Source organism: Staurois parvus, unplaced genomic scaffold (assembly GCF_062004578.1).
Source record: "Staurois parvus isolate SC_StPar_1 unplaced genomic scaffold, SC_StPar_1.0 ptg000691l, whole genome shotgun sequence".
Taxonomy (NCBI): domain Eukaryota; kingdom Metazoa; phylum Chordata; class Amphibia; order Anura; family Ranidae; genus Staurois; species Staurois parvus.
The window spans coordinates 952,501-965,000 of NW_028318487.1; the positions used below are offsets into that span (position 1 = coordinate 952,501).

General features: G+C 48.2%; 16 non-coding genes across 16 annotated transcripts; 8 read left to right on the top strand and 8 right to left on the bottom strand.

The window, feature by feature from the left end:
• Nucleotides 1–792: 792 nt before the first annotated feature.
• On the bottom strand, nucleotides 793–902 carry TRNAL-CAA (transfer RNA leucine (anticodon CAA)). Its single transcript has 2 exons — nucleotides 865–902; nucleotides 793–838 (listed from the first exon to the last, which is right to left on the bottom strand). It is a non-coding gene; the product is annotated as a tRNA-Leu (tRNA).
• A 274-nt stretch (nucleotides 903–1,176) lies between these two features.
• On the top strand, nucleotides 1,177–1,249 carry TRNAR-UCG (transfer RNA arginine (anticodon UCG)). Its single transcript has one exon. It is a non-coding gene; the product is annotated as a tRNA-Arg (tRNA).
• Nucleotides 1,250–2,499: 1,250 nt separating this feature from the next.
• TRNAR-UCG (transfer RNA arginine (anticodon UCG)) lies at nucleotides 2,500–2,572 on the top strand. The gene has a single exon. It is a non-coding gene; the product is annotated as a tRNA-Arg (tRNA).
• An 866-nt stretch (nucleotides 2,573–3,438) lies between these two features.
• TRNAL-CAA (transfer RNA leucine (anticodon CAA)) lies at nucleotides 3,439–3,548 on the bottom strand. Its single transcript has 2 exons — nucleotides 3,511–3,548; nucleotides 3,439–3,484 (listed from the first exon to the last, which is right to left on the bottom strand). It is a non-coding gene; the product is annotated as a tRNA-Leu (tRNA).
• A 274-nt stretch (nucleotides 3,549–3,822) lies between these two features.
• On the top strand, nucleotides 3,823–3,895 carry TRNAR-UCG (transfer RNA arginine (anticodon UCG)). The gene has a single exon. It is a non-coding gene; the product is annotated as a tRNA-Arg (tRNA).
• An 866-nt stretch (nucleotides 3,896–4,761) lies between these two features.
• TRNAL-CAA (transfer RNA leucine (anticodon CAA)) lies at nucleotides 4,762–4,871 on the bottom strand. Its single transcript has 2 exons — nucleotides 4,834–4,871; nucleotides 4,762–4,807 (listed from the first exon to the last, which is right to left on the bottom strand). It is a non-coding gene; the product is annotated as a tRNA-Leu (tRNA).
• A 274-nt stretch (nucleotides 4,872–5,145) lies between these two features.
• Nucleotides 5,146–5,218, top strand: TRNAR-UCG (transfer RNA arginine (anticodon UCG)). Its single transcript has one exon. It is a non-coding gene; the product is annotated as a tRNA-Arg (tRNA).
• An 866-nt stretch (nucleotides 5,219–6,084) lies between these two features.
• On the bottom strand, nucleotides 6,085–6,194 carry TRNAL-CAA (transfer RNA leucine (anticodon CAA)). Its single transcript has 2 exons — nucleotides 6,157–6,194; nucleotides 6,085–6,130 (listed from the first exon to the last, which is right to left on the bottom strand). It is a non-coding gene; the product is annotated as a tRNA-Leu (tRNA).
• A 274-nt stretch (nucleotides 6,195–6,468) lies between these two features.
• TRNAR-UCG (transfer RNA arginine (anticodon UCG)) lies at nucleotides 6,469–6,541 on the top strand. The gene has a single exon. It is a non-coding gene; the product is annotated as a tRNA-Arg (tRNA).
• An 845-nt stretch (nucleotides 6,542–7,386) lies between these two features.
• Nucleotides 7,387–7,496, bottom strand: TRNAL-CAA (transfer RNA leucine (anticodon CAA)). The gene is made up of 2 exons: nucleotides 7,459–7,496; nucleotides 7,387–7,432 (listed from the first exon to the last, which is right to left on the bottom strand). It is a non-coding gene; the product is annotated as a tRNA-Leu (tRNA).
• Nucleotides 7,497–7,770: 274 nt separating this feature from the next.
• Nucleotides 7,771–7,843, top strand: TRNAQ-UUG (transfer RNA glutamine (anticodon UUG)). Its single transcript has one exon. It is a non-coding gene; the product is annotated as a tRNA-Gln (tRNA).
• Nucleotides 7,844–8,709: 866 nt separating this feature from the next.
• Nucleotides 8,710–8,819, bottom strand: TRNAL-CAA (transfer RNA leucine (anticodon CAA)). The gene is made up of 2 exons: nucleotides 8,782–8,819; nucleotides 8,710–8,755 (listed from the first exon to the last, which is right to left on the bottom strand). It is a non-coding gene; the product is annotated as a tRNA-Leu (tRNA).
• A 1,213-nt stretch (nucleotides 8,820–10,032) lies between these two features.
• On the bottom strand, nucleotides 10,033–10,142 carry TRNAL-CAA (transfer RNA leucine (anticodon CAA)). Its single transcript has 2 exons — nucleotides 10,105–10,142; nucleotides 10,033–10,078 (listed from the first exon to the last, which is right to left on the bottom strand). It is a non-coding gene; the product is annotated as a tRNA-Leu (tRNA).
• A 274-nt stretch (nucleotides 10,143–10,416) lies between these two features.
• On the top strand, nucleotides 10,417–10,489 carry TRNAR-UCG (transfer RNA arginine (anticodon UCG)). The gene has a single exon. It is a non-coding gene; the product is annotated as a tRNA-Arg (tRNA).
• An 866-nt stretch (nucleotides 10,490–11,355) lies between these two features.
• Nucleotides 11,356–11,465, bottom strand: TRNAL-CAA (transfer RNA leucine (anticodon CAA)). Its single transcript has 2 exons — nucleotides 11,428–11,465; nucleotides 11,356–11,401 (listed from the first exon to the last, which is right to left on the bottom strand). It is a non-coding gene; the product is annotated as a tRNA-Leu (tRNA).
• Nucleotides 11,466–11,739: 274 nt separating this feature from the next.
• TRNAR-UCG (transfer RNA arginine (anticodon UCG)) lies at nucleotides 11,740–11,812 on the top strand. Its single transcript has one exon. It is a non-coding gene; the product is annotated as a tRNA-Arg (tRNA).
• Nucleotides 11,813–12,500: the final 688 nt, after the last annotated feature.

Below are 12,500 nucleotides of genomic sequence, written 5' to 3' on the forward strand. Positions count from 1 at the left end.
CAAGTGTCACATTTAACAGCATGGCCTGGCAAAGCTCTCACAACTCTCTGATCTTCATGAACCCTGCTCCAAAAAATTCAAGGAAGACTTTTTACTCAGAGTATAGTATCAAGTCAATGAAACTCCAGGGCTATTGATCTGGTCAGTTAAGTAGCACAGGGCTTTGTTAATCACTTTCAGCTGCTTTGGTGTTAATGAAATCAACAACAGGTGCACTGGACGGGCAACAATGAGATGACCCCCAAAAGAGAAATGGTTTTACAGGCGGAGGCCACTGACATACAGTTTTTTCCCTGCTCATCTTTTTATTTTTCAGAGCGTTTTTCACTAGTTTTGCATTTGGCTAGCGTCCGTGTCACTACTGGTAGCATGAGGCGATCCCTGGACCCTACAGAGGTTGCACAGGCAGTCTAACTCCTCCAGCATGGCACATCAATACATGCCATTGCCAGCAGGGTTGCTATGTCTCCCAGCATAGTCTCACGAGCGTGGAGGAGATTCCGGGAGAAAGGCAGTTAATCTAGGAGAGCTGGACAGGGCCGTGGAAGGTCCTTAAGCCATCAGCAGGAGCGGTATCTGCTTCTTTGTGCAAGGAGGAACAGGATGAGCACTGGCAGAGGCAGAGAAGATGATCTCCAGCATGTAAGTCCAGATATCCAGCATGCCACGTTTGTCCATTGAGATGTGACGTGCTTTAAAAGTGTTCCTTTCCTTGTTTTGAGCAGTGTTGTTTCTGTGGTAGCCCCGAAAAGCTGAGCGGTTGCGGTGGTTGTAGAGGAAAGTAAATGCGATTGTCAGAAGTGGGATTTGAACCCATGCCTCCATTTGGAGACCAGAACACACACACAATGTGAAGAGGGAACTCTTGAGTCTGGCGCCTTAGACCACTCGGCCATCCTGACAAGAGACATCAACTTCCCTGTCCTTCCTCTTGAAATGTCCTCTACACGTGGGGCTCTAGGAATCACTTAGCAACATGAAGGGGCTGTATTAACCCTGTGCACCTAGGACCTCTTGCAAATGACCTTCCTAAAGCATGACCTTGGCACCAAGTCAAACTTTTCACATCTTGTCTAGCAAATCCACTGGAGCAAAGCGAGTATTGGAAAAGGTCAGAGGTCAACCTTAACCGGTGGCCTAGTCCGCATGCCACAAAGTTGAGCAAGAGCTGCGGCAGACCGCGTGGCCTAATGGATAAGGCGTCTGACTTCGGATCAGAAGATTGAGGGTTCAAGTCCCTTCGTGGTCGGTGTCTTTGTTGCTCTTCAATTCCACTGGCCCTTACTTGTGAAATTCTCACTCCATTTATTCTTGGCCCAAGCACAAGTGTCACATTTAACAGCATGGCCTAGCAAAGCTCTCACAACTCTCTGATCTTCATGAACCCTGCTCCAAAAAATTCAAGGAAGACTTTTTACTCAGAGTATAGTATCAAGTCAATGAAACTCCAGGGCTATTGATCTGGTCAGTTAAGTAGCACAGGGCTTTGTTAATCACTTTCAGCTGCTTTGGTGTTAATGAAATCAACAACAGGTGCACTGGACGGGCAACAATGAGATGACCCCCAAAAGAGAAATGGTTTTACAGGCGGAGGCCACTGACATACAGTTTTTTCCCTGCTCATCTTTTTATTTTTCAGAGCGTTTTTCACTAGTTTTGCATTTGGCTAGCGTCCGTGTCACTACTGGTAGCATGAGGCGATCCCTGGACCCTACAGAGGTTGCACAGGCAGTCTAACTCCTCCAGCATGGCACATCAATACATGCCATTGCCAGCAGGGTTGCTATGTCTCCCAGCATAGTCTCACGAGCGTGGAGGAGATTCCGGGAGAAAGGCAGTTAATCTAGGAGAGCTGGACAGGGCCGTGGAAGGTCCTTAAGCCATCAGCAGGACCGGTATCTGCTTCTTTGTGCAAGGAGGAACAGGATGAGCACTGGCAGAGGCAGAGAAGATGATCTCCAGCATGTAAGTCCAGATATCCAGCATGCCACGTTTGTCCATTGAGATGTGACGTGCTTTAAAAGTGTTCCTTTCCTTGTTTTGAGCAGCGTTGTTTCTGTGGTAGCCCCGAAAAGCTGAGCGGTTGCGGTGGTTGTAGAGGAAAGTAAATGTGATTGTCAGAAGTGGGATTTGAACCCACGCCTCCATTTGGAGACCAGAACACACACACAATGTGAAGAGGGAACTCTTGAGTCTGGCGCCTTAGACCACGCGGCCATCCTGACAAGAGACACCAACTTCCCTGTCCTTCCTCTTGAAATGTCCTCTACACGTGGGGCTCTAGGAATCACTTAGCAACATGAAGGGGCTGTATTAACCCTGTGCACCTAGGACCTCTTGCAAATGACCTTCCTAAAGCATGACCTTGGCACCAAGTCAAAATTTTCACATCTTGTCTAGCAAATCCACTGGAGCAAAGCGAGTATTGGAAAAGGTCAGAGGTCAACCTTAACCGGTGGCCTAGTCCGCATGCCACAAAGTTGAGCGAGAGCTGCGGCAGACCGCGTGGCCTAATGGATAAGGCGTCTGACTTCGGATCAGAAGATTGAGGGTTCAAGTCCCTTCGTGGTCGGTGTCTTTGTTGCTCTTCAATTCCACTGGACCTTACTTGTGAAATTCTCACTCCATTTATTCTTGGCCCAAGCACAAGTGTCACATTTAACAGCATGGCCTGGCAAAGCTCTCACAACTCTCTGATCTTCATGAACCCTGCTCCAAAAAATTCAAGGAAGACTTTTTACTCAGAGTATAGTATCAAGTCAATGAAACTCCAGGGCTATTGATCTGGTCAGTTAAGTAGCACAGGGCTTTGTTAATCACTTTCAGCTGCTTTGGTGTTAATGAAATCAACAACAGGTGCACTGGACGGGCAACAATGAGATGACCCCCAAAAGAGAAATGGTTTTACAGGCGGAGGCCACTGACATACAGTTTTTTCCCTGCTCATCTTTTTATTTTTCAGAGCGTTTTTCACTAGTTTTGCATTTGGCTAGCGTCCGTGTCACTACTGGTAGCATGAGGCGATCCCTGGACCCTACAGAGGTTGCACAGGCAGTCTAACTCCTCCAGCATGGCACATCAATACATGCCATTGCCAGCAGGGTTGCTATGTCTCCCAGCATAGTCTCACGAGCGTGGAGGAGATTCCGGGAGACAGGCAGTTAATCTAGGAGAGCTGGACAGGGCCGTGGAAGGTCCTTAAGCCATCAGCAGGACCGGTATCTGCTTCTTTGTGCAAGGAGGAACAGGATGAGCACTGGCAGAGGCAGAGAAGATGATCTCCAGCATGTAAGTCCAGATATCCAGCATGCCACGTTTGTCCATTGAGATGTGACGTGCTTTAAAAGTGTTCCTTTCCTTGTTTTGAGCAGTGTTGTTTCTGTGGTAGCCCCGAAAAGCTGAGCAGTTGCAGTGGTTGTAGAGGAAAGTAAATGTGATTGTCAGAAGTGGGATTTGAACCCACGCCTCCATTTGGAGACCAGAATACACACGCAATGTGAAGAGAGAACTCTTGAGTCTGGCGCCTTAGACCACTCGGCCATCCTGACAAGAGACACCGACTTCCCTGTCCTTCCTCTTGAAATGTCCTCTACACGTGGGGCTCTAGGAATCACTTAGCAACATGAAGGGGCTGTATTAACCCTGTGCACCTAGGACCTCTTGCAAATGACCTTCCTAAAGCATGACCTTGGCACCAAGTCAAAATTTTCACATCTTGTCTAGCAAATCCACTGGAGCAAAGCGAGTATTGGAAAAGGTCAGAGGTCAACCTTAACCGGTGGCCTAGTCCGCATGCCACAAAGTTGAGCAAGAGCTGCGGCAGACCGCGTGGCCTAATGGATAAGGCGTCTGACTTCGGATCAGAAGATTGAGGGTTCAAGTCCCTTCGTGGTCGGTGTCTTTGTTGCTCTTCAATTCCACTGGCCCTTACTTGTGAAATTCTCACTCCATTTATTCTTGGCCCAAGCACAAGTGTCACATTTAACAGCATGGCCTGGCAAAGCTCTCACAACTCTCTGATCTTCATGAACCCTGCTCCAAAAAATTCAAGGAAGACTTTTTACTCAGAGTATAGTATCAAGTCAATGAAACTCCAGGGCTATTGATCTGGTCAGTTAAGTAGCACAGGGCTTTGTTAATCACTTTCAGCTGCTTTGGTGTTAATGAAATCAACAACAGGTGCACTGGACGGGCAACAATGAGATGACCCCCAAAAGAGAAATGGTTTTACAGGCGGAGGCCACTGACATACAGTTTTTTCCCTGCTCATCTTTTTATTTTTCAGAGCGTTTTTCACTAGTTTTGCATTTGGCTAGCGTCCGTGTCACTACTGGTAGCATGAGGCGATCCCTGGACCCTACAGAGGTTGCACAGGCAGTCTAACTCCTCCAGCATGGCACATCAATACATGCCATTGCCAGCAGGGTTGCTATGTCTCCCAGCATAGTCTCACGAGCGTGGAGGAGATTCCGGGAGAAAGGCAGTTAATCTAGGAGAGCTGGACAGGGCCGTGGAAGGTCCTTAAGCCATCAGCAGGAGCGGTATCTGCTTCTTTGTGCAAGGAGGAACAGGATGAGCACTGGCAGAGGCAGAGAAGATGATCTCCAGCATGTAAGTCCAGATATCCAGCATGCCACGTTTGTCCATTGAGATGTGACGTGCTTTAAAAGTGTTCCTTTCCTTGTTTTGAGCAGTGTTGTTTCTGTGGTAGCCCCGAAAAGCTGAGCGGTTGCGGTGGTTGTAGAGGAAAGTAAATGCGATTGTCAGAAGTGGGATTTGAACCCATGCCTCCATTTGGAGACCAGAACACACACACAATGTGAAGAGGGAACTCTTGAGTCTGGCGCCTTAGACCACTCGGCCATCCTGACAAGAGACACCAACTTCCCTGTCCTTCCTCTTGAAATGTCCTCTACACGTGGGGCTCTAGGAATCACTTAGCAACATGAAGGGGCTGTATTAACCCTGTGCACCTAGGACCTCTTGCAAATGACCTTCCTAAAGCATGACCTTGGCACCAAGTCAAACTTTTCACATCTTGTCTAGCAAATCCACTGGAGCAAAGCGAGTATTGGAAAAGGTCAGAGGTCAACCTTAACCGGTGGCCTAGTCCGCATGCCACAAAGTTGAGCAAGAGCTGCGGCAGACCGCGTGGCCTAATGGATAAGGCGTCTGACTTCGGATCAGAAGATTGAGGGTTCAAGTCCCTTCGTGGTCGGTGTCTTTGTTGCTCTTCAATTCCACTGGCCCTTACTTGTGAAATTCCCACTCCATTTATTCTTGGCCCAAGCACAAGTGTCACATTTAACAGCATGGCCTGGCAAAGCTCTCACAACTCTCTGATCTTCATGAACCCTGCTCCAAAAAATTCAAGGAAGACTTTTTACTCAGAGTATAGTATCAAGTCAATGAAACTCCAGGGCTATTGATCTGGTCAGTTAAGTAGCACAGGGCTTTGTTAATCACTTTCAGCTGCTTTGGTGTTAATGAAATCAACAACAGGTGCACTGGACGGGCAACAATGAGATGACCCCCAAAAGAGAAATGGTTTTACAGGCGGAGGCCACTGACATACAGTTTTTTCCCTGCTCATCTTTTTATTTTTCAGAGCGTTTTTCACTAGTTTTGCATTTGGCTAGCGTCCGTGTCACTACTGGTAGCATGAGGCGATCCCTGGACCCTACAGAGGTTGCACAGGCAGTCTAACTCCTCCAGCATGGCACATCAATACATGCCATTGCCAGCAGGGTTGCTATGTCTCCCAGCATAGTCTCACGAGCGTGGAGGAGATTCCGGGAGACAGGCAGTTAATCTAGGAGAGCTGGACAGGGCCGTGGAAGGTCCTTAAGCCATCAGCAGGACCGGTATCTGCTTCTTTGTGCAAGGAGGAACAGGATGAGCACTGGCAGAGGCAGAGAAGATGATCTCCAGCATGTAAGTCCAGATATCCAGCATGCCACGTTTGTCCATTGAGATGTGACGTGCTTTAAAAGTGTTCCTTTCCTTGTTTTGAGCAGTGTTGTTTCTGTGGTAGCCCCGAAAAGCTGAGCAGTTGCAGTGGTTGTAGAGGAAAGTAAATGTGATTGTCAGAAGTGGGATTTGAACCCACGCCTCCATTTGGAGACCAGAATACACACGCAATGTGAAGAGAGATCTCTTGAGTCTGGCGCCTTAGACCACTCGGCCATCCTGACAAGAGACACCGACTTCCCTGTCCTTCCTCTTGAAATGTCCTCTACACGTGGGGCTCTAGGAATCACTTAGCAACATGAAGGGGCTGTATTAACCCTGTGCACCTAGGACCTCTTGCAAATGACCTTCCTAAAGCATGACCTTGGCACCAAGTCAAACTTTTCACATCTTGTCTAGCAAATCCACTGGAGCAAAGCGAGTATTGGAAAAGGTCAGAGGTCAACCTTAACCGGTGGCCTAGTCCGCATGCCACAAAGTTGAGCAAGAGCTGCGGCAGACCGCGTGGCCTAATGGATAAGGCGTCTGACTTCGGATCAGAAGATTGAGGGTTCAAGTCCCTTCGTGGTCGGTGTCTTTGTTGCTCTTCAATTCCACTGGCCCTTACTTGTGAAATTCTCACTCCATTTATTCTTGGCCCAAGCACAAGTGTCACATTTAACAGCATGGCCTGGCAAAGCTTTCACAACTCTCTGATCTTCATGAACCCTGCTCCAAAAAATTCAAGGAAGACTTTTTACTCAGAGTATAGTATCAAGTCAATGAAACTCCAGGGCTATTGATCTGGTCAGTTAAGTAGCACAGGGCTTTGTTAATCACTTTCAGCTGCTTTGGTGTTAATGAAATCAACAACAGGTGCACTGGACGGGCAACAATGAGATGACCCCCAAAAGAGAAATGGTTTTACAGGCGGAGGCCACTGACATACAGTTTTTTCCCTGCTCATCTTTTTATTTTTCAGAGCGTTTTTCACTAGTTTTGCATTTGGCTAGCGTCCGTGTCACTACTGGTAGCATGAGGCGATCCCTGGACCCTACAGAGGTTGCACAGGCAGTCTAACTCCTCCAGCATGGCACATCAATACATGCCATTGCCAGCAGGGTTGCTATGTCTCCCAGCATAGTCTCACGAGCGTGGAGGAGATTCCGGGAGACAGGCAGTTAATCTAGGAGAGCTGGACAGGGCCGTGGAAGGTCCTTAAGCCATCAGCAGGACCGGTATCTGCTTCTTTGTGCAAGGAGGAACAGGATGAGCACTGGCAGAGGCAGAGAAGATGATCTCCAGCATGCCACGTTTGTCCATTGAGATGTGACGTGCTTTAAAAGTGTTCCTTTCCTTGTTTTGAGCAGTGTTGTTTCTGTGGTAGCCCCGAAAAGCTGAGCGGTTGCGGTGGTTGTAGAGGAAAGTAAATGCGATTGTCAGAAGTGGGATTTGAACCCACGCCTCCATTTGGAGACCAGAACACACACGCAATGTGAAGAGAGATCTCTTGAGTCTGGCGCCTTAGACCACTCGGCCATCCTGACAAGAGACACCAACTTCCCTGTCCTTCCTCTTGAAATGTCCTCTACACGTGGGGCTCTAGGAATCACTTAGCAACATGAAGGGGCTGTATTAACCCTGTGCACCTAGGACCTCTTGCAAATGACCTTCCTAAAGCATGACCTTGGCACCAAGTCAAACTTTTCACATCTTGTCTAGCAAATCCACTGGAGCAAAGCGAGTATTGGAAAAGGTCAGAGGTCAACCTTAACCGGTGGCCTAGTCCGCATGCCACAAAGTTGAGCAAGAGCTGCGGCAGACCGCGTGGCCTAATGGATAAGGCGTCTGACTTTGGATCAGAAGATTGAGGGTTCAAGTCCCTTCGCGGTCGGTGTCTTTGTTGCTCTTCAATTTCACTGGCCCTTACTTGTGAAATTCTCACTCCATTTATTCTTGGCCCAAGCACAAGTGTCACATTTAACAGCATGGCCTGGCAAAGCTCTCACAACTCTCTGATCTTCATGAACCCTGCTCCAAAAAATTCAAGGAAGACTTTTTACTCAGAGTATAGTATCAAGTCAATGAAACTCCAGGGCTATTGATCTGGTCAGTTAAGTAGCACAGGGCTTTGTTAATCACTTTCAGCTGCTTTGGTGTTAATGAAATCAACAACAGGTGCACTGGACGGGCAACAATGAGATGACCCCCAAAAGAGAAATGGTTTTACAGACGGAGGCCACTGACATACAGTTTTTTCTCTGCTCATCTTTTTATTTTTCAGAGCGTTTTTCACTAGTTTTGCATTTGGCTAGCGTCCGTGTCACTACTGGTAGCATGAGGCGATCCCTGGACCCTACAGAGGTTGCACAGGCAGTCTAACTCCTCCAGCATGGCACATCAATACATGCCATTGCCAGCAGGGTTGCTATGTCTCCCAGAATAGTCTCACGAGCGTGGAGGAGATTCCGGGAGACAGGCAGTTAATCTAGGAGAGCTGGACAGGGCCGTGGAAGGTCCTTAAGCCATCAGCAGGACCGGTATCTGCTTCTTTGTGCAAGGAGGAACAGGATGAGCACTGGCAGAGGCAGAGAAGATGATCTCCAGCATGTAAGTCCAGATATCCAGCATGCCACGTTTGTCCATTGAGATGTGACGTGCTTTAAAAGTGTTCCTTTCCTTGTTTTGAGCAGTGTTGTTTCTGTGGTAGCCCCGAAAAGCTGAGCGGTTGCGGTGGTTGTAGAGGAAAGTAAATGTGATTGTCAGAAGTGGGATTTGAACCCACGCCTCCATTTGGAGACCGGAACACACACGCAATGTGAAGAGGGAACTCTTGAGTCTGGCGCCTTAGACCACTCGGCCATCCTGACAAGAGACACCAACTTCCCTGTCCTTCCTCTTGAAATGTACTCTACACGTGGGGCTCTAGGAATCACTTAGCAACATGAAGGGGCTGTATTAACCCTGTGCACCTAGGACCTCTTGCAAATGACCTTCCTAAAGCATGACCTTGGCACCAAGTCAAAATTTTCACATCTTGTCTAGCAAATCCACTGGAGCAAAGCGAGTATTGGAAAAGGTCAGAGGTCAACCTTAACCGGTGGCCTAGTCCGCATGCCACAAAGTTGAGCAAGAGCTGCGGCAGACCGCTTGGCCTAATGGATAAGGCGTCTGACTTCGGATCAGAAGATTGAGGGTTCAAGTCTCTTCGTGGTCGGTGTCTTTGTTGCTCTTCAATTCCACTGGCCCTTACTTGTGAAATTCTCACTCCATTTATTCTTGGCCCAAGCACAAGTGTCACATTTAACAGCATGGCCTGGCAAAGCTCTCACAACTCTCTGATCTTCATGAACCCTGCTCCAAAAAATTCAAGGAAGACTTTTTACTCAGAGTATAGTATCAAGTCAATGAAACTCCAGGGCTATTGATCTGGTCAGTTAAGTAGCACAGGGCTTTGTTAATCACTTTCAGCTGCTTTGGTGTTAATGAAATCAACAACAGGTGCACTGGACGGGCAACAATGAGATGACCCCCAAAAGAGAAATGGTTTTACAGGCGGAGGCCACTGACATACAGTTTTTTCCCTGCTCATCTTTTTATTTTTCAGAGCGTTTTTCACTAGTTTTGCATTTGGCTAGCGTCCGTGTCACTACTGGTAGCATGAGGCGATCCCTGGACCCTACAGAGGTTGCACAGGCAGTCTAACTCCTCCAGCATGGCACATCAATACATGCCATTGCCAGCAGGGTTGCTATGTCTCCCAGCATAGTCTCACGAGCGTGGAGGAGATTCCGGGAGACAGGCAGTTAATCTAGGAGAGCTGGACAGGGCCGTGGAAGGTCCTTAAGCCATCAGCAGGACCGGTATCTGCTTCTTTGTGCAAGGAGGAACAGGATGAGCACTGGCAGAGGCAGAGAAGATGATCTCCAGCATGTAAGTCCAGATATCCAGCATGCCACGTTTGTCCATTGAGATGTGACGTGCTTTAAAAGTGTTCCTTTCCTTGTTTTGAGCAGTGTTGTTTCTGTGGTAGCCCCGAAAAGCTGAGCGGTTGCGGTGGTTGTAGAGGAAAGTAAATGCGATTGTCAGAAGTGGGATTTGAACCCACGCCTCCATTTGGAGACCAGAACACACACGCAATGTGAAGAGGGAACTCTTGAGTCTGGCGCCTTAGACCACTCGGCCATCCTGACAAGAGACACCGACTTCCCTGTCCTTCCTCTTGAAATGTCCTCTACACGTGGGGCTCTAGGAATCACTTAGCAACATGAAGGGGCTGTATTAACCCTGTGCACCTAGGACCTCTTGCAAATGACCTTCCTAAAGCATGACCTTGGCACCAAGTCAAAATTTTCACATCTTGTCTAGCAAATCCACTGGAGCAAAGCGAGTATTGGAAAAGGTCAGAGGTCAACCTTAACCGGTGGCCTAGTCCGCATGCCACAAAGTTGAGCAAGAGCTGCGGCAGACCGCGTGGCCTAATGGATAAGGCGTCTGACTTCGGATCAGAAGATTGAGGGTTCAAGTCCCTTCGTGGTCGGTGTCTTTGTTGCTCTTCAATTCCACTGGCCCTTACTTGTGAAATTCTCACTCCATTTATTCTTGGCCCAAGCACAAGTGTCACATTTAACAGCATGGCCTGGCAAAGCTCTCACAACTCTCTGATCTTCATGAATCCTGCTCCAAAAAATTCAAGGAAGACTTTTTACTCAGAGTATAGTATCAAGTCAATGAAACTCCAGGGCTATTGATCTGGTCAGTTAAGTAGCACAGGGCTTTGTTAATCACTTTCAGCTGCTTTGGTGTTAATGAAATCAACAACAGGTGCACTGGACGGGCAACAATGAGATGACCCCCAAAAGAGAAATGGTTTTACAGGCGGAGGCCACTGACATACAGTTTTTTCCCTGCTCATCTTTTTATTTTTCAGAGCGTTTTTCACTAGTTTTGCATTTGGCTAGCGTCCGTGTCACTACTGGTAGCATGAGGCGATCCCTGGACCCTACAGAGGTTGCACAGGCAGTCTAACTCCTCCAGCATGGCACATCAATACATGCCATTGCCAGCAGGGTTGCTATGTCTCCCAGCATAGTCTCACGAGCGTGGAGGAGATTCCGGGAGAAAGGCAGTTAATCTAGGAGAGCTGGACAGGGCCGTGGAAGGTCCTTAAGCCATCAGCAGGAGCGGTATCTGCTTCTTTGTGCAAGGAGGAACAGGATGAGCACTGGCAGAGGCAGAGAAGATGATCTCCAGCATGTAAGTCCAGATATCCAGCATGCCACGTTTGTCCATTGAGATGTGACGTGCTTTAAAAGTGTTCCTTTCCTTGTTTTGAGCAGTGTTGTTTCTGTGGCAGCCCCGAAAAGCTGAGCGGTTGCGGTGGTTGTAGAGGAAAGTAAATGCGATTGTCAGAAGTGGGATTTGAACCCACGCCTCCATTTGGAGACCAGAACACACACACAATGTGAAGAGGGAACTCTTGAGTCTGGCGCCTTAGACCACTCGGCCATCCTGACAAGAGACGCCGACTTCCCTGTCCTTCCTCTTGAAATGTCCTCTACACGTGGGGCTCTAGGAATCACTTAGCAACATGAAGGGGCTGTATTAACCCTGTGCACCTAGGACCTCTTGCAAATGAGCTTCCTAAAGCATGACCTTGGCACCAAGTCAAAATTTTCACATCTTGTCTAGCAAATCCACTGGAGCAAAGCGAGTATTGGAAAAGGTCAGAGGTCAACCTTAACCGGTGGCCTAGTCCGCATGCCACAAAGTTGAGCAAGAGCTGCGGCAGACCGCGTGGCCTAATGGATAAGGCGTCTGACTTCGGATCAGAAGATTGAGGGTTCAAGTCCCTTCGTGGTCGGTGTCTTTGTTGCTCTTCAATTCCACTGGCCCTTACTTGTGAAATTCTCACTCCATTTATTCTTGGCCCAAGCACAAGTGTCACATTTAACAGCATGGCCTGGCAAAGCTCTCACAACTCTCTGATCTTCATGAACCCTGCTCCAAAAAATTCAAGGAAGACTTTTTACTCAGAGTATAGTATCAAGTCAATGAAACTCCAGGGCTATTGATCTGGTCAGTTAAGTAGCACAGGGCTTTGTTAATCACTTTCAGCTGCTTTGGTGTTAATGAAATCAACAACAGGTGCACTGGACGGGCAACAATGAGATGACCCCCAAAAGAGAAATGGTTTTACAGGCGGAGGCCACTGACATACAGTTTTTTCCCTGCTCATCTTTTTATTTTTCAGAGCGTTTTTCACTAGTTTTGCATTTGGCTAGCGTCCGTGTCACTACTGGTAGCATGAGGCGATCCCTGGACCCTACAGAGGTTGCACAGGCAGTCTAACTCCTCCAGCATGGCACATCAATACATGCCATTGCCAGCAGGGTTGCTATGTCTCCCAGCATAGTCTCACGAGCGTGGAGGAGATTCCGGGAGACAGGCAGTTAATCTAGGAGAGCTGGACAGGGCCGTGGAAGGTCCTTAAGCCATCAGCAGGACCGGTATCTGCTTCTTTGTGCAAGGAGGAACAGGATGAGCACTGG